A 24,435-nucleotide genomic window follows, 5' to 3' on the forward strand; every position below is an offset into this window, starting at 1 on the left:
GTTAATATGGATTCGGTTTAATTAGTCATTTCGAACAAATGCGCCAAAGAGGAAAAATGGATTATGCAAGCGATACGTATGCAAGAATGATTTCTTCTCTGTAATAATAATAATAACAGTAAATAAAGCCGAAGCAAGCTAGCCATTCATAATCGATACGTTTTGCTTTAGTTAACTGCTAATTGATCCAATATGATTATCGCTTTTAGTTGCATAATGAGGCGCGCATTTAACGGAATTATGGAAAAAGATAATATAACATCATTTTAACGCAAAAAATTGTACCAAGATATCGTTTCGACTATAGATAAAGTATAACATAACTTATTAAAAACAGTAGTTTCTAGAAAAATAATGATAAGTATAGAAAATACCATGAATATAAATTTTCATACTAAACATACGACACGAAATAAACTATCTCGATTCAAAAATTTAATTATATTACTGTATTAAAAACAGTTTCTAAACAAATAGTGATATTACAAAATGCCGCCAACTATGAATAATGTTCACAAAACATGACGAAATAATTTATCTTGATTCATAATTCATAATTGTATATATTATATTTATAAAAAATATATTTTTAAAATATAAATTTTTTTACTATAACAAAAAAATACAAATTTGTTTAATGGAAAAAATTTGGCACTCCTGGATTAATTGATATAAATTCCTAAATTATGCTTCGTGCATGCACTTAGCGCGAGATTATCGTGTCTCTTGATATATCGGCAGAAATTAATATGTATCATTATGGGGGCGGATATGTGCGTAGAAAATGCGACGTCAGGCAAATCGATAAAGAACATATGCGGGTGTGGATTTCGCAATTCGCATTTTCTACATGCTTAAATCATGCAAATATTTCCATTCCATAATTAGAGCAAGTGAAATGAGTCGCTTGTTATCTCAGACCACCTGGACCAATTCAGACCAACCCACTGTTGATATCTTGTGAGCCGAGAGAGATCCGGTGGAGAAAAAATTAGCTGTTATTTCTATGTGCTGTAAAAATGGTGACGATTGAATTGTCGAAAAGATCACAGAAATTTCAAATTACCTTATTTACAAACTAAATATCAGCAATTTATTAATTAAGATATTTCGAATTGGGTATGGAAGATAAAAATTAAAAATATAAAGTTTAATAAATACAATCTTTTTACTTTGACTGAAATTTTGTTAAAAGAGAGTATTGGATTTTATCGGCATATTCATATATCTACTAAATAAATATACATATACTAAATAAACACGGAATATGCTAAAAATGCAACACAGATACATTGAATAGGAAGAAATATATAATTTTCTTTTATATAATTTTCTTATTAAAACAATTTGATATTTTCTTCACACCTTTCTTTCTTTCGATAAATCATCAATTTCATCTTACCATTGAAAACCGTTGGGACCATCCATTAGCAAAATACATCGAACGGCACTTAAGTACTTTTCGAGGAGAATTGATCGCGGTTCGGAGCTCTTAATTACATTACCGATTGACTTCCCGTGGCCGTCCATTCTTCCGCGTTTCGCGAGTCAGCGGCTACCGATGTGAGACTTCGATAAGTGTTCCACTCCCGAACGCTCGATATATCAATCCGTGAGGAAAGTGGATTGTTTTGGTTGGTTAACACTGCAATTTAATCACAGTTCAGCTATCTTCTTTCAATTCTCTAATGTTTTACGCGGCTGTAAACCATCACGTAAATTAAATTGGGATTACCTCTGACGTGGATAAAAAGTAAAAATATTAATATTAATATAGATTTCTTTTAAAATATTTTTCTCTCAGTCTTTTAGCTGAAATCTGTATTTACGTAAAAAACGAGTTCACGAATATTAAGATTAATGGAAGCGGATAAAACCAACCATAAATTAATATAGATTACCTTCTATTTGCGCAATGCGTTTCTTTATTTAACAATACGTAAATTTTTATCTATTTGCGGAGTTGGAAAATTAGTTAAGTAAAGATTCAAATCAACGATAAATTAATCCATAAATTTCTTTATATTTGTGTCACATATTATTCTACTTTATCACTCTTTTGACGATGATGAAGTTCTTTGGTGAAATTCCTAGCGAATACAGTTATCAAAAGTTTGCTGAGGACGCGAATTTCCCGATTTACCGTAAGGAGCAGAAAAGTCCTCATTATCAGAGAAGATTACTAGCGTTTCGCGATACTCTGTGACGACGAAATGAAGAGATTGTTTCGGTTTCCGGCCTTATCTGACTATCTCAGGAGAGATCCCGGGTGTAAATTGGCCTTCTTCCAAGATACCTCGTCAGCAGCCATGGGTTTGAAGGGAGCGAAGGGTGGAGGAGCGGATTGGTGGCATGGTAGCGGAAACTCGAGTGGGGATATATATTTTCCTTATCAGTTTTTGCACAGAAAGAGAGAGAGAGAGAGAGACAGCGTTCGAACGCCCGCACACGGTTGGAACTCCCACGGGTCGGCGGCCGAATTTAAAGCCCGTATTACGTGGATCAGCGAGATATTTTATAGGACGAGACCAAAGAATGCAGAGATGTTGGTACATGTATGTACATGTATGCGACGAGATAAGAAAAGGCAGATAGTAAAAAACTGCATTCTATATGTATAGCGGACCAACCGAATCCTTGCGTTCTATTCTGGCTCTATGCTTTGAAATAGCAAAATAGTGTTCATAAATTTATTTCATGTTACCAAATTTCGCGAGACACTCGACGTTTTGCATAAAGCCATGAAAGTCATCAATCAATCATTGACGTAACGGAATACAGCTTGTGCTCTGAATATAACGATCTGTCTGAGCGTTTTAAATCGCGGTTTAAGGGGGTATTCTAGTGTAAAAGCGGAATTTGTATGCTATTTTGGTGAATTTTTTTTAAAAAAGTATAAGGTTTTTTGAGGCAGGGTTTTCCCTGCTTATTCATACATATTTGGTGTATGTTTCCAAATTTTTGTATTAGACAATAACTATAAATAAGCGCTGCACATGATATTAAATAAGAACATGAAAAAAAAAGTTGGTCCATGGTTCCCATGATTTAAGCTGTTCTGCTCATCTGAAACAAAAAAACCAAAGAGATTCTTAATTAGTATGAGTGTGGCTATAGCAGGTACCAGAATGAAAAAAAAATGTTGAAAATTTAAAACATGACTTCATTGAGAAAATTAAGTTTCGATTTGTGCCATTTTTTTCACCATTGAAGGGCTGTAGAAATTCCAAAAAAACAATATTTCGACTTTATTGTGGTAGGGGCTATAGCCACACATATACTGAAGATGTGTGCAAAAGCCTGAGTCAATTGATTAACTGGTTTTTGAGATATCATGGGAACCAATTTGAAAAACATGGTTTCGAGAAAAACACGTTTAAAGTTTTTCATACTGATTACATAGAGATAATGTTACTTACGATCAATCGGCTAGTCCAGGGCCATACAGGGGACATTCCTCTTGTTCGTAGAAGTCCTGCAGAGCTGATCTCTCTTCCCTGCGATTCATTCTCTGATCTCGAGAGAAGTTAGTGGAGCGCCGCTCCGAGCGGGTGATACGAGCTTCGTTCCGGGAGTTTGCGTACATCACCGCTTGCTGACCAATACTAACTCCCATCACGTTCATAAGTTTGAAAATTGGCATAAATCCTTTATTGAAAATTATAACTGCCAGGAATGTTGCTATTTCAACAACTTTCACGCCAGCATGGAGATGTTTTGGAGCAAAAGTCCAAATCAATGAATTTAGAGATTCATTGTACTATATAACCTGTACTATACAAAGGCTCCAATTCAAATGTACGACCTTCAAAGAATAACGATCTTCCGACCCTACCTAAAATACTAACAAAATGCTCTGTTGTGTACCGCGCGGTCCAACCGCCGAGCGCGCGCCAGAGGTTATTTTCTATTAGGTGCTATTACTTTGTTAATTTTGCGAATCGGGCTAAATCTTCTCGCAGACATATTTTCCATACCATATACTTGCAAAATATGCCCAAAAAAATTCGATTTTTCTGACATGCTACACTAGAATACCCCCTTAAATATAGTCTAAGCTCTTTTAGAACGCTTACTAGAAAAATTATATATGATATTAGAGTTTTGCAAAGATATTATATTTAGTGCTGCATTTTTTAACAAGACATTTCTGTAAAGTTCATTTCTGATTTGTCTAATTAAATAACGATGCAAAGTTTGAGAACGAAAAGTGGACACCTTATTTGGTATCTCGACATTTCTCGAAAATGTTATTCGTTATAACGCCTACTCTGAATAATTGTCAGACTTACCGAAAGCACTCACGCTAATTGCGGCGGTAATTGTAGTCGCGGAAATTACGTGTTTGCGACGCGGACCCCCTCGTCTCATCTCGCGTTGAGGTTGAAATTACAGACTAATACAACAAGTAATATTGCAGGTGGCAAAGTTTCTTGCCGTGGAATGTTTCCCGACATGCGAATGAAAAACCGTACGGGGTGAGATGTTCAACGCGTCCAAATTGTTTTCCACTGTGACATTAATTGCAATGGTGACCGCGTGGCTTCTCAGGGGAAGCATACAGATAATAAAACCCGAAAGTATAAATACGACTTGAGAATTATTACTGTAATAACACATAAAGTGTTCCAAGGTTGACATTTGATGAGGTTCCAAGATATCAGTGAAAATTCTTTGGAAATTCTTTGAAAACTCTTTGGGAATTAACTGTTTGAGGAACAACGTAACACTGAATGTTGTGTGTGTGAAGCTGGCGTATCATTTCGTGGAAAATCATTAATTATTGAGAGTTCTGGCTCCCTTTTTAATAGTTCTAGAATTCCTGATAGGTTAAACACATAGTTCTGGCCATTAAAGCGAAAAAAGCGCATAGTGCAAAGTGAGACGCCAACTTCACGCAGCGTCTCACTTTGTCCTGCGACAGTTTCCGCCATAATTCCGGCTAGATTTTAAAAGATCTACAGTTCTACATGAGTTCTAGAAAGAGTTCTAGTAAAAAAAATTTTGTCATCTTTTTATAATTATTAAAGCTAAAAAATGTTTAAGGGAATGACGACTGGTTAATTTCAGAGAGTTCTGTGCTTTATGAAATATTTCTCGTGTAGTTCTGAACATATTTAACCATTTTCCAAAGAGTTCTGAATGCAAACATTAACAATTATTTAATAAAATTTTTATCGTCCGCGAAAGACGTATCTACGGAGATATATGTGAGACGCTGGTCGATTTTCGAGAGTTCTGTGAAGACTAAAATATTTCTCGTGTAGTTCTGAACGTATTTAAGCGTATTCCAAAGAGTTCTGACTGCAAACATTATTTATTAGTTAATAAAAAATTTTGTTGTCCGAGAAAGACGGATATACGGAGATATATGTGAGACGCTGGTCGATTTTCGAGAGTTCTGCTTATTCTAAACCAGTTCTCGTATAGTTCCGGACATGTACAATGCCTTTCCAAAGAGTTCTGATAGGAACAAAGATTAGAAAATTTTTGAAAAAATTATTTCGCCCAAAGAGTGGACGTTTTCGACTTTGCCAGTGAGACGCTGGTTGATTTTCGATAGTTCTGCTTATTCTAAAACAGTTCTCATATAGTTCATGACATGTACAATGCCTTTCCAAAGAGTTCTGATAGGAACAACGATTAGAAAATGTTTTTAAAAATTATTTCGCCCAAAGAGTAGACGTTTTCGACTTTACCAGTGAGACGCTGGTTGATTTTCGAGAGTTCTGCTTATTCTAAAACAGTTCTCGTACAGTTCCGGACATGTGCAATGCCTTTCCAAAGAGTTCTGAGAGGAACAACGATTAGAAAATTTTTTAAACATTATTTCGCCCGAAGAGTGGACGTTTTCGACTTTACCAGTGAGACGCTGGTTGATTTTCGAGAATTCTGCTTATTCTAAAACAGTTCTCATATAGTTCATGACATATACAATGCCTTTCCAAAGAGTTCTGATAGGAACAACGATTAGAAAATTTTTTAAAAATTATTTCACCCGAAGAGTGGACGTTTTCGACTTTACCAGTGAGACGCTGGCCGAAATGTCGGAGTTCTGGCTTTCCTAAAATACTTTTCGTATAGTTCCACACGTAATTATGAATTTCCTAAAGAGTACTATGCACCAGCGACATTGCACAATTTTTAAAAAAATTAAAACTGCTTGAAAAGTGAACTTTCAGACAGAAAATGTGAGACGCTGGCCGAAATGTCGGAGTTCTGGCTTTCCTAAAATACTTTTCGTATAGTTCCGCACGTACTTATGATTTTCCTACCGAGTGCTATGTGCCAGCGACATTGTACAATTTAAAAAAAATTAAAACTGTTCGAAAAGTGCATTTTAAGACAGAAAAGGGTGAGACGCTGGTCGAACTGTCGGAGTTCTGGCTTTCCTAAAATATTTTTCGTATAGTTCCGAAGGTACTTATGAATTTCCTAAAGAGCTCTATGCACCTCTCATACATAGCACTCTGTAGGAAAATCATAAGTACGTGCGGAACTATAAAAGTATTTTAGGAAAGCCAGAACTCCGATATTTCGGCCAACGTCTCACTGGTAAAGTCGAAAACGTCCACTCTTCGAGCGAAATAATTTTTAAAAAAATTTTCTAATCGTTGTTCCTATCAGAACTCTTTGGAAAGGCATTGTACATGTCCGGAACTATACGAGAACTGTTTTAGAATAAGCAGAACTCTCGAAAATCGACCAGCGTCTCACATATATCTCCGTAGATACGTCTTTCTCGGACGATAAAAATTTTTTATTAAATAATTGTTAATGTTTGCATTCAGAACTCTTTGGAAAATGGTTAAATATGTTCAGAACTACACGAGAAATATTTCATAAAGCACAGAACTCTCTGAAATTAACCAGTCGTCATTCCCTTAAACATTTTTTAGCTTTAATAATTATAAAAAGATGACAAAAAATTTTTTTTACTAGAACTCTTTCTAGAACTCATGTAGAACTGTAGATCTTTTAAAATCTAGCCGGAATTATGGCGGAAACTGTCGCAGGACAAAGTGAGACGCTGCGTGAAGTTGGCGTCTCACTTTGCACTATGCGCTTTTTCGCTTTAATGGCCAGAACTATGTGTTTAACCTATCAGGAACTCTAGAACTATTAAAAAGGGAGCCAGAACTCTCAATAATTAATGATTTTCCGCGAAATGATACGCCAGCTTCACACACACCTGAATGCTCTACATAACTGAATCTTGCCGGTAATAATACGTACTGTCATTTTCTGATATGAAACTGAAATTATCAATTTAATCTTTCAATTTCGTCAAGTTTGGTCCATTATTAAATAATTACAGCCGCTATAGCAATTGCTAAGCAGCGAGGCTAACAATAGCTTCTAAAGATACTGGCAAGTTGATGTTTTCGTTGAACGCATATACGCGTCTGTAGTACACAGTGTTTGTCTTACGAGGGCGTATATATGCGTCCGTTGTTCGCAAAGGGTTAATAAAATAATTTTAGTTACTGGAGGAATTGTTTATTTGTCTTTGAGAAAGTCGTGGAACTTGGTCAGCAATCCGTTGAATCGTCACGGGTGGCAAACGAGCTTAAGAACATTAAAGCTAGAAGCAGTCCGAGGAGCTTGATTTAAAGTGGCGGATGTCAGGTTGCATTGTCTGTTCCGGAAAGCCGTATGACAGAAATGCTGGCCGCAGTCTCATGTGTTCTCCATGCCTTCAGGGTGCATTCCGCCTCTTTGTGCTCTTCATACTTAACACTCTGGTCATGCATAATACAAAGCACGTCTGGCAGCGCCGTATCGTCACTTCTTGAATGGGGATCCATGGGAATTAGTTTGCTTTCGTTTAATTTTATTCTCTTATAAAAATTATCACGTTTTTTTTGTAATTAACATGTATATTGAAATGACGGTGAAACATACTTGTTAATATTTTATAAAAGTATATTTTAGGAAAAATAAAGTTAAAGTCTGGCTTTGTCCGTTTTTGTACACATTCGATTATTATAATTAGTAAATAATGGGATCTTACGATATTCTCGCATATCTAACGAAAGACAAAAACACAATTTAGCGCTTATAAATTATTCAGCTGAATCTCAGAATCGAATCCTTTAGCAATACTGTTTAATTTGGCATTTAGGCTCAAAATCTGTATTAATATTAATTAGTGAAAATACGGTACCGAAAAGATTATTTGGGACAATCTCCGGATTAGGATCAATGTAATGCACGAGCCTGGGATCTGAAGGAAGTGCACCGGACGCAAAGTCCCGCGCACGTGAATATTCCCGTGGGAACTTCACCGGGCGGCGTCTCGTTACATTGTGTCGCATCGCATCGTCAGCATCTCGCGATACGCGTATTCGCAGTGCGTGCGTGCATGCGTGCGTAGATGCACCGAACGGACGCGGTTTATCATTAATTATACGCCATAGAAAAGCGCGCACTCGCGTATCCGCGTGGACGCAAAAACGGCGCTCGATTACAATAATCATGGTTTACCGGAAGCGCCACGAATGGAAATGTATACTTTATCGAGATGTGCTACCGATCCCTTAATGACCGTGCATTAAATCAAAACATGATAGCAGAAAAAGGAAATCCTAAAATAACAAAGCAAGGGAACCATTTAGATCCCGTCGAGGGAATTAAACTTTTGTGGTTGTGCTTGAAAAAAAATTATCAGTCAATTATTTAACGGGATAGAATAAAAATATCATTTTCCCAACTTTGTTAATTATTTCTGTAACTTTATAACTTCATAACTTGTTAAATATATGATAATTTTTTATAATTTCTATAACTTTACGCGTACGTTGTATGCATAGCATATAAAATGATACGTAATTAATCCAGTTCTCTCATACTTATAACTTTCGTAATTGAATGCACAAATCAGGTTTTAGATAGAATGAGGGTTTTTTATCATTTGCTGTGCAATTATCCGGTTGGAAATGCCGTCTGGAACGACGTCTGGCATGCCGACTTCTAACCGCGCGCGAGATTTCGCACAGAGATACGTCAAGCACACTCGTAAAACAGGATTTGCTCGTTGTCCTTCTCACAAAGTGCGAATGCAATGATCACGATAATCGCGATAATTTGCGTGTATATACATTCGCATTTCCATGCGACAAGTAATATGTATATATAAGTCTTTGCTAATGATACGATATCGATTAAGTCATTAAAATCACTCGTGATTCTTAACTCAGACAAATTTTTTTCGTTGTCATTAAATTGTTTTTTTTTTAAGTTCTGGTTGTTTCTAGTTGTTTCTATCTACAGAACACATTTATGTTACAGCAAAATTTTTATCTTTTGCAATATAATGTGGCTTTTATAGTAACATATTTGTTTAAAATAATTTTATTCTCCAATACCTTCACAAATTAAATTTCTTTTTAAATTTTAACATTCTTCTCTCTTTACGTATAAGTTTATTGTATAATATTTTATACTTTCTCTCTTTCTCTTTCTTATAATATTCTGATATCTCGAAACATTTCCCAACAGCAATTTTTTTATTATATTTCACTTGCTTTTTTCACCTAGAGGCAATAACCTCGGAAGTGACACGAAATTAATGGTCGTCCGCGGCCACGACGGGCAATCCGCATCAATGATGAAAAATATCAGGGACGTCGAGCGAGCTCGTGTGTTATTAACAGGCCGAGCAGAAACGAGAGCGGTGCAAACAATAAACGCGCACTATGGGGGTGCCAGGCAGGGAAGGGACGGAAACTCGCGCAGATTCGTGTACGAAATAGCCTCCCGTGCGTTTGATATTAGTGCGATTCTGGTTGCACGTCATCGGATGGGCAAGTTGACGCTGTAACACCCGCTGGTAGCTCGCTGGCGCGTACGAGCGATCGCGTTTTTTTCATCTACCTTGGAAATGGCAGTTCTACCGTGCCGCAGGTGACGATGAGTCAGGAAATTGAGATGACCTACGTTCTTTTTTTTCTCCTTTTTCTATTTTTTATCAGGTCCATTCGACTGGGTGGCTAGAGAAACGTGTCAAACGAAAATTGAAATATATAACTGGTTCCATACTCCGTTTCGACTGGCTGAATACTCACGAGTGGATAAAAGAAAGGTATCATATCACTGGTAAAATGTCTTTATAGAAATTCATCTTCAAATTGACGTTCAGTCGTTTCGTCCCTAAAAATAAATAATAAAAACAATAAAAACGTTGAAACATCGGTACATTTTAATTTATAAACGATTGAAGACAAAGAACCTCTCGTTAATTATAATAAATTTCCAGCTACGTAATTAATCTCGTATTTCTGTTAAAACATCAGACAAGCTTCGATCCTACACAAAAGAGCTCAGTAAAATAAATAAAGCTGTACATTTCATAATTAATAATAAGAACATGGATTGAGTACGTTATTTTCATAGATTTTAATATTCAAAAAACCGCGGAATAGAGAGATTCACCGAGAGCGATTTTTCAGATTTTTTTGCTACTTTTGATCATCTACAACGGTTTTTTTATTATATGTGACTAGATTGTCCAGAATTCGCTTTTCTCTTTCGCCGACTCGAGTCAGAACCGACAAACTGTCCGCCTACTAGTCGCGAAAGTTTTTAACGCGGTGAGCGGCGAATGGAAAACTCGCCGCAAAATAGGATTTGGAAAGTAGAGCTTGGGGGATTTGAACGAGAGGAACGGAGCTTTCATAAGCGCGCGCGCGCAAGAGTAAGCGCTTAATGCGCGTTCTCTTTAATCTGTCGAGTTTTGTCGTTTTATGTACGTACACGTTGTTTTCCGGTCGAGAGATGGAACGAGACCGCACATGAAATATTGCGAAACACCATTTACAAGCGTATCTTCAAAGGACAGTTCGGGATAGCTCCGCAATCCGCATTTGCGGAAAATTTTGCGGCCAGCTCGCTGCATTGCGCGCTCCCGTACCGTTATAAAAGCTGTCCAAACAGCCAAGTAAACCGTCGGGTTTTCGACAAGTGATGTCAGCATACAGAGCCACGTCGCGAACAATTCACGTCCAACGATATACGGGTATCGTATACGCTATTGAGACGTGCACTGCGCAACGTAACGATAAAGTCGGACACCATCGATTTTTATCGCTGTCCGCCTTCATTCGCGACGATGGAACATCGTATTTTTTCATACGCCCTTTCATATTTTAATTTCACGCAGGAAACGTAGTCGGACGCAGCAGACCGAGGATCTCGTGCACGCGTTTTGCATTCGGTAAGGCTGTACTTCGCGCTGCTACGTCGCATTCAAAATCGCGGATGTGCAACAATGCCGCCCGCGCCAATTTAATGCGCGACGGATTCATTTTGTCGCTACATTTTTGTGCCTTCGAGGGAAATAATACGAGCGCCCTTGAATTTCCGAAATTGTTTCTTCGCATCCTATGTACGGGTCTCGCGAACGCGACGTTTCTTTGCGAATATTCTTGGAAAATAGTGGATTTCTGTGAATTTCGCGAACGTATTGTTTCTCTGCGGAGAATCCTCTTGAAAAAAATTATTCTATTCAGAATTCAATCTAGGGAACCAGATTTGAACTTTTATTAATGAAACTTTTATTAATACTTTTATTAATGAAAGTGGACATAATTTGTTCGAGAAGATTATATCTGTTTCAATATGTTTGCATTTAATACAATCAATGATTTATTACAAAACCAGGATAGAATCAAAATGTAATGTAAACACAGCAGCAATTCAAATAAGCATTCACATGTAACAAAATAACGCTGTATATATTTAATTAACATAATCAGTCACAATAAGAATTTATTCACTGAAGAATAACAACAATTTATTCTGCCTCGTAGACAAACTTATAAAGATTAAAACATTAAAATATCCATAGCACCTTCGTCACTACGTGGATTGCGTCAAATTGAATAAATCCGAATATATCATACAATTCAACCGTAACGCTAAAAGCGCTAATATATTTTTTGTCCTTGTCGACGTCTCATGAAATATATTTTTGTCCTTGTCGACGTCTCGCAACATAGTTGCACGTTTACGGCTTTTTTTCTCGATCTTTTTTTCCGTGAGAAGCGAACTTCCTGGGTCGAGACCCAATCATTAATCGCTCGATACTCATCTGCGTTAGCTCGCGGCTGATCGCGCAGCAATCCGCTTCGCGACTCGCAGCAGGCAGCGCCAACGCGCATCCTCTCTGCCTGCTGTGGGTTCTTAGGCCGCCGGAGCCGCACTCGCACGTCAGTCTGCGCCGAGACTCCGTGCGGCGAGGTGTCTCATGCGGCATTTGCCTGTCTCCTTATCGTCGCGCCCGTTAAATCATTCGCGACAGTCGAGATAGAGATTCGAGTACTCTTGAGACTCCTGAGACTTGAACAGGTACACGACGCGACGATTTATCGCACATTTGCGCTGACGTGCGCGAAACTATCGCTGGGAATCGCATTCTCGAGCGCAAGCGTCGCCTTCGCGGTGCTGATCGCCGGTGATTGAAGGGAGAAGGGTAGGTAAAATAAGATAAACTGCTGTCGATTTGTGAATGTATGATGGAGCGATTTGTCACGATGTTGCTTTCTTTATTAATCGGATTAATCAGTCTCGTAAAAATTGTGGTTTGATGTCGACTTAGAAATATTTAATTGGCGATGATACTGGCAGATCGCCTATGAGATCGCACTCGCAAATTTTCCGATTCTCCAGTTCTCCGGAATCCGGTTCTCGATTACTAAAATTACTTCCCTGAGAAAAAAATTTGATGATTTAAAATTGATTTTGAGCTGGAAGTCGTTCCGACGAATCTCCTTGAGGTACAGCTACGCGAGAGTGTACACAACTTTATGTGCTAATGATTCCGGTGCTTGCGGTGTCAACAATCGTGTGCTTCTTGCTCCAAAACAGAATGCGTGGCATTTATGTTCGTGCGCGTTTCGTAAGAGTCGTGAATAGCTCGGAGACAGATCGTGTGGCTCATTTTTATGGGAAGGCGAAACGGCAGCAAGGCTGCTTTATATCTGAACGCGCCGAGCGAGAGGTCCCGATCGGGGGAAGTGAATAGGAGGGGGAGAGAGGGCTGTGAATGCAAAACCGGTTGCATTGAGAAGGTCAGTTACTGCATCGACGTTGCTTCGTTCGGACGTAGCGGCCTCCATTTCGGCCACTTTGCACGTCGCTTCATTCGAAAACGTACTATGGGACCTTAATCGAGTTCGATCTATCCAGCAAAGTTAATTTTTTAAACGTTGCCGAATGGAACTCGATTCGAAACGCAATGTTGCCGAGTGGAACTCGACTCGCAACTCAATTTTCCATATGCATTTTATTTAATAGTTGAGTTTATTTAATAATAATCGTTCACGCGGTGTTCCTGAGCACTATCAATTAAATCTCTCGTGCAACGAAGTTGGAGCTACGATTCTTAACAAAATTCTGATATCGCCGCACGCAATCGCGATTTATATTAATTTTACTTATCTGTACTCGAGCGCAGAACGCCACGCTGTGTGTGTGTGTGTGTGTGTGTGTGTGTGTGTGTGTGTGTGTGTGTGTGTGTGTGTATGTGTGTGTGTTGCTTCCGATCAGAAAGCAATCATTCCGGTTGTAACCACGAACGGAAAGATGAACTGCGAAAAAGGGGAGGACACGCAATAGGGGTAAATAGTAAACGAGGGAAGAATCACTTTTTCTGTTAGAAGACGCGTCAAAACGACGTGGGGTGCACGACACTCCATGTTAGAGCTCCGCGTGTCATGACGAGAAAACGTGTATCTGTGTGTATAAGTGTGCATGTGGTATCTTAGGATCAATAGAGAAAGAAAAGAAGAAGACAAGTCGATCTAAAAGGGTGCTTCGATGGATCTTGTTTGAAACCTCAAAGGCCAAGGCTGCCGCTTACGGCGAACATCAAGAAAGAGAGAGAGGGAGAGAGACAGAGACCGCGATAGAGATCAGAATAGAGAGAAAGAGAGAGATGAATTTTCTAACACGTGGGCGAAGTCCGAAGACTCACAAGCTCGAACGACGATAGGGAGGGGAAGAAGAGAGAGAAAGAGAGGAACGGATAGAAAGAGAGGCGAGAAAGTGAGAGAGGTAAGGGATTACGTAAGATTCCGTGCGAGAACGAGGATTGAAGGGGAACTGCCGCTTCGGAATGCAGTCGGGAGATTTGTAACGATTACATAGCGGCTAGCACGTTCGCGACGCTCGTCCTTTAACCCTTTCCTAGAGAGAGCGCAGAGAGTCTTCGTCGGATACGTGAAATTCGAGAGATATTGACTTTCATTGAATATCGAATGAAAACTTGCCCCTCACGCGGATAATTCCATGTCGTTTCATCATGATGCCTAATTTGATGTCCCGACATCTCAGATTGTCAATTATTCTTGGTTTAACTCGGTTTAATTATTATTGAATTAATAACGGATCGTTATAAGATTACATAAGTCTTCGAATTTTTAATTGATAGCGTTCAATTTTAAATTCAATTCAGAAATTAGATTTCTCTCTCGCAGCAGTTTCGCATAATATAAAGAACAGAAATAAACTAACGTATACTTATATATACTTTCTGTGTATTATTTATACAATAACTTCATTTATGTATGATCAGTTGTGATAATAACCGGCACTAATTCTGATTGATTCTCATTTCTTCACCGAGCTTGTCGCGCTGCTTGTATACAGGTACAGCCTGGAAAAGGATAAACGAATTAAATACTATTCTAGGATTAGTTAATATATAATAGTCCTTTCTCTGACGTAAGTGGACTTAAACAGACAATATTACTCTTTCATCAGCAGTGAACAGCTGGGAAATGTCTATATAAGTATTAGGATTTCATTCAATTATTGCACTGATGCAAGCAATTTTAACTATTATTATCGTTACTCATGTTTTAATCGCGACAGGATTTCCGATTGTGAAAACAGATTGTCTAAAAAGATTATTAGATATTACCGATGTAAATATTACGAATCTTTATTCTCCATTTTTCTCACGCTTATCACTAGACAACACTTCGAGATAAGCCAAATGCTTCTGATTTTAGCCTATCCAAGAGAAAATACTCTTGACATACAATCCGCTCAGGCGTACCAAAAATAATACCTTCTCGAGAGATTTGTTTACGGAGGGCTGCGCGTGTACGTGCCTGTCATCAGAGTTGCTGACCTGATCCGGATCTTGCAGGATTTTGCAGAATCTCGTCAAATCTTGTCGTACTTTGGCGAACCTCGGCGGATCTTGCCAACCCTTTTCAATTGAAGTGGATCGGATCAGGCAAAGTCTGGTGAGGTACGGTGAAGTTCGGCGTGGCTCCGACGAGTTCTACACATTAGCAATTTCGTGGATTGCGAGATGCGAAAGCAGGTGGATTTATTTGAAAGCAGTCTTCAGGGCAGATTATGCATTTCCGTATACGTTACGGTTTATTTTATTCAGTTGTCAGTAGACGCGCTTTTTAAGCAGCCAAGAAGAGAAAGGATAAGAAGGATATATTGGGTTGGCCAAAAAGTAATTGCGTTTTTTTTAATATAAATAAAAGGCGAATTTTTTATGGGAAACAAAAACTTTATTAAATAATATATTGTCCATTTTGTTTCATTATCTTTTGCCATTTTTCAGGCAACTTCATGATTCCGCGCTCAAAAAAGTTCTTATCTTTTTCAGCAAAAAACAATTCCAAGAACGATTTGATATCCTCATCAGCAGTAAAGGTTTTACCATTCAAGGCGTTTTGCAAAGAACGAAACAAATGGTAATTTGATGGTGCCAGGTCTGGTGAATATGGTGGATGTGGTAACATCATGGTAACACATCCCATCCAAGCTGCAACAATTTTTCACGAGTGACCAAACTTGTACGTGGTCTAGCGTTATCATGGTGAAACACAACACCTTTGCGATTCACCAATTCTCGACGTTTCTGTTTGATGGCATCATTTAATTTATCCAGTTGACGACAGTATACGTCTGAATTAATGGTTTGATTCCTTGCAAGCAGCTCAAAATATACAATACCTTTAAAGTCCCACCAGACTGACAGCATAATCTTTCTTTGGTGAATATCTGCTTTTGAAGTGCTTTGAGCAGGTTCATCACGCTTGCTCCACGATCTTTTTCGTTTGACGTTGTTGTAGACGATCCATTTTTCGTCGCCTGTTATCATACGTTTCAAAAATCGATCATTTTCTCACGTTTCAAAAGAGAATCGCAGATGTCAATACGCTTAGTGAGATGAATTTCTTTGAGCTCGTGTGGTACCCAAATATCGAGCTTACTAATGTATCCAAGTCGTTTTGAATGGTTTTCAACACTCGATTTCGATATGTTAAGATTCTCAGCAATCTCTCGTGTCGTTAAACGCCGATTGGAATCGATCAGTGCCTTTATTTTGTCATCATCAATTTCGATTGGCCTTCCTGAGCGTGGTGCATCTTTCACATTAAAATCTCCAGATCGAAATTTAGTAAACCAATTTTGACACTGCCGCAGTTTTAAAGCATCTTCGCCATATACATCAGATAACTTTTTATGAGCTTGCACAGCGTTTTTCCCTTTTCGGAAGTAATAAAACAAAATATGACGAAAATGTTCTTTTTGATTTTCCATTTTGAAATCGACGGCAAAGAAACAATTGTTAACGAAATCGTGTACTTTCTTTTTCTAAAAGAAGCTTGAACTGTGAGTTGTTAACCTACATAATGAATTTGCGGTTTAGAATGAAGTTAGTTACATTTCAAGACATGTATGTCCATCTATTGGAAAAAAACGCAATTACTTTTTGGCCAACCCAATAGATACAATCTACATGCATGTATATGTATATGTGTGAGGAATTCGCACAAGGTTAGAGAACAAGAGAAAGAAAAAGAGGGAGAAAAAGAGAAAGATATAGATTGAAACATAGAGATTGTATTTATCGAGCAGATAATTTCGGCGTTCTTCGCGAAATATCGTATTCCGGGAATACTATCGCGATTAAGGTGTTACGTGTTATGCGTTGTAATTAGTGAAGTTAAATGGAGTTAACAAAACGCTAATCTCTCGCGGTTAATCTCTCACCCCATCCCCCTGTCGAGTCAATTTTGTGGTAGCGTGTTCCAATTTATGACAATTCCATTTCACTCGGTAGACGCAGCGTGCTTCGTCACATGAAAGCCTGAGTCGATTATCTCGAATAATTTCTACGTATTTTGCTTAATTTTCGTCGCTACCACTCTGTACGTCGATTATACACACTTTGAACGTATCGCACGTGAATTGGAGCGCGCTATTGCGGCACGATGAGTTTCTATCGCGAAATCGAGTGCTTGTCGCTTCTGGCGGTTAAAAATATCGCTCGCAAATAATGACGCACGATCAGGTCCATTATGTGAGCGACGTGTATGCACTCGACCCGACGGTGGATCGCTCTTGCCTAATTGTCAGAGATAACCCTATCGTTGAGACCTACAAGTCAGCTACTAGGATAAAAGCTGACAGATTGCATAGCGTTACCATGACCTGTCGCACTGACTGACTGCTAGTAGATAGACTGACGTAGGATGACGCGTCATCGTTTATCTTGATGGCTGTGATATCTACCTGATTGACATGTGACATTGCCTCTTGCTACAGAAATTTCTGAATATCATTTTTTTATTTCCTCTTGCTGATAACGCTTCTTCAAAAGCATAAATAAACCATTAAAATAGGAAAATTAAGTCAAATCGAGAGATACGAACAAATCTTCTTTGTTTTATCAGTCCTGCTTTTTGATATCTTTCGTGAACTTAATGAGAGTTAGGTTGAGTCTCTCTGCTTTGATGTTTTGTATCATCCTTTTAGAATAACTATTTCTATGTAAAGGAGATGGATATGCATAATATCTTTTTGATATAAAATACGGCTTGCGAATATGCTTCTACTTATTTTTGACACGAATTTTGAAGCGAGATAGCATCAGAGTATTGTCTCATTGTTTTTTATCTTCTGGTGCTGTCTTATTTCAACTTATTCTAATTATACATTGCGAGAAAAACATCGTTAATACGAGGCGCAAACCTTTGGCCGGAATGAAATATTGATTTATCTAAAATAATTCAATAATCATGAAGAATGGCGTTTTTTGCGACTGTGCTGTCACTGTGGGACATGTGAAAATATTAATCCGATATTATACCAAATAACGGTGCACTGATAATCCTCGTATAAATGGACCACAACGCAGACGCTCATCGTGCTGCTATAAATTGTAACGCCCCCTAACTGACGTTAGCGTGAAACTATCGCTGTGCCGTGTGATCAATTATCGCAAAGTCATCACAGCGCGCCCGTAAATTACTTTTTATCACGGAGTGTGCGTTACTCCTCCGACGACATCATTGCGGGTGGCACTCTGGTGTTTTTCGAAACATGCGAGACACTCAGCCGCGCGCGTTATCACCGAAATATACGAGCGTGTTTGGTACGTAAAATATCGACTTTATTCATTCCTGTATCTCAATTTAATATACATTACCGTAAATTTTATTTCTGTACGAATGTATACCGAATACAGCTTGAAACGACTGTTGAAAAGGATATTAAATATTGTTAATTAAATCGCAGAGAATGGCCGTCAGATTTAATCGGAGTGCAGCTTCGAATCGATTTCCATTCAATTTAGAGGCGATTTTTAAATATATATATAATATATGACTTTAAATAAACTTAAAATATATAGAAATATATAAAAATCTAATTTAATTATATAAAATATAAAAATCTTTTTTTCACATTTACTCTTTCACATTAATATTTTTTCCCTCGAGTAAAATTTTGTGAATTTATTAACAAGCATACATATTTATCTTCCATAATTTTTTGATGCTAATGAAATTTCTTCCCGATGTACTAATTTTGACCGCAGTTTCCTCAAACAGCGACAACTTTTTAATGGATCTTTTACGAAGGAAGCAATTAGGGGAAAATGTTTGCTCGTATTACTCATTCGTCGGATAAAATAAGCGATTTCCACGAAAATCGATTACATTATGACGAAACGTTGTTGCGGAATGATCGTTTGTGTAGGAAGAACATGAGAAGACATTGGGTGCATTTAATAATCGCGACGGACGTGTTTCTTGCCATTATCGCGTTTCGCGCGTATAGAAGTCACGCGCTCGCTCTCTACAACGCTCGATAGCGATTGATGCCTTTCATAGCGCTCGCTCGATTCGAGGCGAGCAAACGTTGTTACCATTCAACCGCGCACTGGTTCCCCATTATATCATGAACGTCGAGGAAAATGTCTTGTGGGATTTACGTCCATTCATCTACGATGACCAAATTGCGCATTGTGTGTCGTTTTATTAGTTCACTCGAATAGATTACATTTCTCACACATGTTCCCGTTTCGACGTGACTCGATATAAGGTGGACCGAAAAGTAACATCGAATGATGCTAAGGATGATAGATTAACAAGTATAAAGTTTTTCTACATTTAATAAAATTCCAAATTTTATCTGCGCTTTTAACTTTCATATATTTTATTAAAAAATAGAGAAAAGATTAATAGTATTAGAGATTTTTTATTCAGCGTAAAATTTGCATTTGATTTTTTTTAACTAGAACTTGATAGCACCGCGTATCGCGAAGTCTTAAATTCTTCAAGGATTGCGCAATTTTTAATGTACAACTGAATTTTCAATTAAGTTTGTAAAAAATTTTTATTAAAATATTTCAATCACAATACAGATTTTAGTCTCAATTGCAAGATTGACATCAAAATAAGCTAGTATCTAACGTTTCGAAATTTAATTTATCCAAATTCATTAGTTTGTGATTATTTTGATGTAATCTATATGAAAAGAAACTTATTGCTAACAATAAAATCTTCGCGATCAATTCCATCTTGCTCTCAATCACTACATCATTCATGTTGCAATCTCGAATAAACTGTGTCTCCGTTTCGAGCGGACTGCGGAATGACGCAATTGCAATCGTTATTCGTGCAGGTCCGCTTTATCACGGTTCACTTATAACATCAGGCGCGCATTTAATCGCATCCGCCTGCCGCATAGATCGCGGATTGTTATCGGACCAATTACATCCCGTCGACGGTCGTTTTAAATCGACTATGGCGACAGCGATGCTGGCATTCGCGGCAACGGCACCTGTCTTGCACTTGTGAGCTCACAATGTATCTAATGTGCATTGCACAACGAGGGAAACATATTACACAGCAAAAGAATTTATGTTAACTTCAATACATTTCACATATCCCAAACAGTCAATTTTTGTGTTAATTTAATGTAATGGAAGTATGTCAAGCAATGACATTTTAATATTATGTAGATAATTAGCGGAAATTAAAAAATTAATAGGAAAATTACAATTCTCAGAAGCAAACTTTATGTAAAGCGTACTTATAATGTTAAACCTAACTTAAGAAAAATGTTATTTATACGATTCGCACAATGTCGCATGTCGTCGTTGCATTAATGTTTTTAAAATTTAACACAGGGTGACTGTTATAAAGTCTTGAAATTATTATTACATATAAAATATATTATTTTAATATTTAGATTATAAATTTTTAAACACATAAAATAACACAATGAAAATTTATTAAATTTACACATGAATATGCTGCGGTTTTAACATAAAAATTTTAACGAGGAATACTGATTTATAATATTATACTAATATATGCATTATTAATATTATTAATAATTATGAAAACATTGAATAATAATGAAGATGAATGAGCTGAAAATCAAAAGAGTCGATAACGGTATTCAATCGGATTTCTGCTATGGAAACATTAATTTTTAATTTACTGGGAAATTTAATTAAAAATTGAAGCAACAGAGAACATCCACTGGACGAAATGCAAAGAAATATGAATTCCGCATTTAATAATGTGTTCTGTACATATGGGAACTGGAGGGTAGTTATTTTAAAATGCAATATGATAAAATATACCTCGTATACCTTTATTTTAATTTGGAATATTAAATCAAGAGTCCATTTCACTTCTATACATTCTTATTCATTATTCGGCTTTGCGGCTAAATAAGCTCTTTCTTCTCACCTTTTCACCGCATAGATTAAGTGGAAGAGGATGCATCATATCGAAAATAAAGCGCATATTTCAGTTAAAAGTTTCAGTACGCCTCATGGTTAAAATATGCCTGAGTTTCCTAGCGAGCGATGTAAACCGGCACATACACTTTGAATTTCACGTATGTGTGCTTTATTTATGTGTGCGTAACGCGTTTCCAGAGGATTTGTATGCAGAAATAAATAACCATCTCCTCTATTTATTATTATACGGGCTTATAATTGTCGTTTATTTTATACGCAACCTCGAGCGATCTTAGAATTTCCTAGGAGAGAATCGATAAAATATTCCGTTGCATTAGTATAACTATTAACTTATTAAACTTTTTAAAATTCTCATATTTATTCTCATTATTCTCAATAAAGTGTTGAACCAGTTTCATTATAATAATAATTTTACAATTATTTTTGTATATTGGATATATTTCTACGTACTGTACTCTTATTAAATGACTTACAATTGTTTTTAACGGATTTCTATACAGCAACTGAATTTCTATGCATCGTGCTGGACGAAATATTAGAATTATCAATTTTTAATTCTGAAACCTTTATCATATGATATACAATGCTTATATTACATTTCCTCGATAGTTTTTGCTGAGTGGAAGATTCTGCTTACGCTATGTTTAGACGATATTATCTTACAACAGGAAGAGTTAATGATATTGCTGACGATAATCATGATAGAAGCATATGCTAAAACGTTCTGTTCAAAGAAATATCTTGTATACTGCAAGATAAGATAGTATCAAATGTTAATATGTATTTATAATAATAATTATTATTACTAATAAAAATTTATTTATATTTTTATATTATGTATTTATATATAATAATAAATTATTGAAAATGACAAAAGAGTAACAAAAAGATTTATAATAACATCTCTTTAACAAATTTATAATACATTCATACATATACATGTATCGTTCAAAATACTTTCATTAAAACACAGAATTACTGATCCAAAATTTGATATTTGTCTCACAATGTGCTTTGCAATTACTTTGCTCAAGCGTAATTCCGTAACGGTGGAACAATTTCAGAAAACTGTATCGATTCCACGAGCATAGTGCATTCGCTTTCTTGATCCTCGAGGCAGAATTTATTTGTACAGACATTTCCAGCACGTATATGCGCCGCACTTGAGAAGCTTATGATTGGTATACGGTGGTACCGTAACGTCGGGTAGTACATCTAGCATATCTCGATACGGGGCGCACGGCGTTTACTTTTAAGGGAACGCAGTAAGTAAAGTACACTTTCCGGTATAATTCATGTCGTATAAATATGCATGACGTGTTTCCTCTGACTGTGGATAGTACGTGAATAACTGGGAGAAGATATATTTGAAAAACGTCCGATGTGCTATATACGCGTGCGCGTACTTTGCAAAACGACGTAACGTTAACATAAACTTGCGCGGTACACAGAATGCAAAGTGATACATAGTACACAGAGTGGAAAGCCCGACAATTTTCACGATAAATTCCTTGACGAGTTCATTACATTCAGGATAATTGAGCAGTATAAAATAACAATGAAATGATAAACCTGAAATTGATATAGAAAGTCAGACTGGATATTCTGTTATGATTCCACAAATTTCATTTGAGGCAAGTAGTGCTAAACGAAATTCTCTCCCTGCAGGGAATTGTTTCTTGCGTTGGAAAAAATAAATGGTGGAAAAAATAGATGTTGACACAAATTGTTATTTCCGTGTTTGTTGCAATTGTACAGAATTTGGGATATGATTTACTTTTTCCTTTTTTTGCTATATGTGAAAAGAGAGAGTGAGGTTGTTTTAGCTAAATGTGTTACAGAGGAATCAGCGAAAGTGTAGTAGAAGAGAATGAATTTATAAAATGTAAATTCTCTAGTGGCTAGACCTCATCAGAGATACAATATCACAAGATGTTTAAAATTAATCACTCGCCAAAATGATGAAATTCTATTGATAAAGATACGGGTGGTATGTTTCGCATATATCGCATGTTAAATGCGCGAAGGTAATAGATACAGAGATAATTTTTGTAAGTTTTAATTAAGTAATTTCTTTCTCTTTCTTTTTCTCTGATCAATAAAAGATAAGAGAGATTTAATACATTATCGCACGAATGAGGTGCAATATTATTTTACAAGAATGTTTTCCTAGAATTGTTTTCCTAGAATTGTTTTCCTAGAATAATTATTATCTAATCAGCAATGATAACAGTACTCTAGATATAGCAGAGAAAATTTTTAAAAGTAATAAATATTATACAAGCTTACTTATGAACTGAGAAATTGAAGATATTTGCGCTCGGAAATATTAATGCAATAGATAGACTATTTAGTTTGCAATTTTCTCTTCGATTTTATTTAGTCCTCGGAGAGGCTGAAAGAGATGTTACCGCCGTGTTTACTATAACGAACGAGCGATACACCGATTTGCATAATTGCAATTTGATCAAAGAAACTTCGTTGCGTTATTCAATGTTCTTTAAGACATGTGTCGATCAATATCGTCATTTAATCGCGGTTACATACATATTAAAAACTGAATAAACATGAGTTAGTATACTGAAATGATCTTTTAACGACTCATCCTGCGAAATCGTAAATTTTTCTCTCATTTTTCATGAAAAATCGCCGATATGTGTCACGGCTGAAGATCCATAAAGCAATCGGAAAAATGCACACGCATATTTAGGTACAAAGTCTAGTATAAATAAATATTTCCGCAGCGTGTCATAGTCGTGAAGAAATTCGTTAAGCCAGAAAATTGCCGGAAATAAAAAAATGCGTTTGCAATGAATTCGTTTGTTCCGCAGATGGATTAAAAATTCGTCGTTCATTTATTTAATCGTGAAACTTTTGTGGCAAGGTACGTGTCGTTGCAAAACTCATTAAATGCGCCAGTAGGTCGATGCAAACGCTGCGCAAATCCGTTTTTCTGTTATAAAGCGCATTTCTACGCGAAAAATAAAGTACGTCAAATCTGGGGGAAAAAAATGGTCGCGTCGCTCTCGTGAAGAAATATTCTGCCATGCGGGAAAAAAATTTGTGCTCTTAATGAAAAGCCTGCTCTTAATTACGGGGATGCGACAGTTCTTTAAAAGTGAAACATTTTGATTACAAACTAATTTTAATTAGTACACGGGTATAAACGGCCTCGTGAATGTATTCCGCGCGTGCCAAAGCAGATAAATCCAGGCGGAGAAGTAAAACCACTTTTAATGAAGCTTTCAATTCCGATGCCTCAGGTATTTAGTCCTGTCGCAATACCTTGCGACATCGCTCTTATATAACACGATCGATATTACAATCTTTTGAAGCTGAGTTATAAATAAGCCATCAGCTTTTTTCTCCTGCTTCCCTCGTGATACTTCATTAAATAA

The 24,435-nt window shown here is 36.9% G+C and overlaps 1 protein-coding gene across 7 annotated transcripts in view; it reads left to right on the forward strand.

The window, feature by feature from the left end:
• The window catches only part of LOC105285158 (beta-1,4-N-acetylgalactosaminyltransferase bre-4), a 100,225-nt gene that overhangs the window by 12,976 nt on the left and 62,814 nt on the right, over positions 1–24,435 (forward strand). For 2 of the 7 annotated variants that reach the window (XM_011349165.3, XM_011349161.3), the window contains exon 1: positions 11,719–12,472. The exons of 2 other annotated variants lie outside the window; for them this stretch is intronic. The gene's annotated coding sequence lies outside the window, so the exon portion shown is untranslated. 3 more of the 7 variants (XM_011349163.3, XM_011349160.3, XM_011349162.3) reach the window with 2 other exon arrangements.

This window comes from Ooceraea biroi, chromosome 6 (genome assembly GCF_003672135.1).
Source record: "Ooceraea biroi isolate clonal line C1 chromosome 6, Obir_v5.4, whole genome shotgun sequence".
Lineage (NCBI taxonomy): Eukaryota > Metazoa > Arthropoda > Insecta > Hymenoptera > Formicidae > Ooceraea > Ooceraea biroi.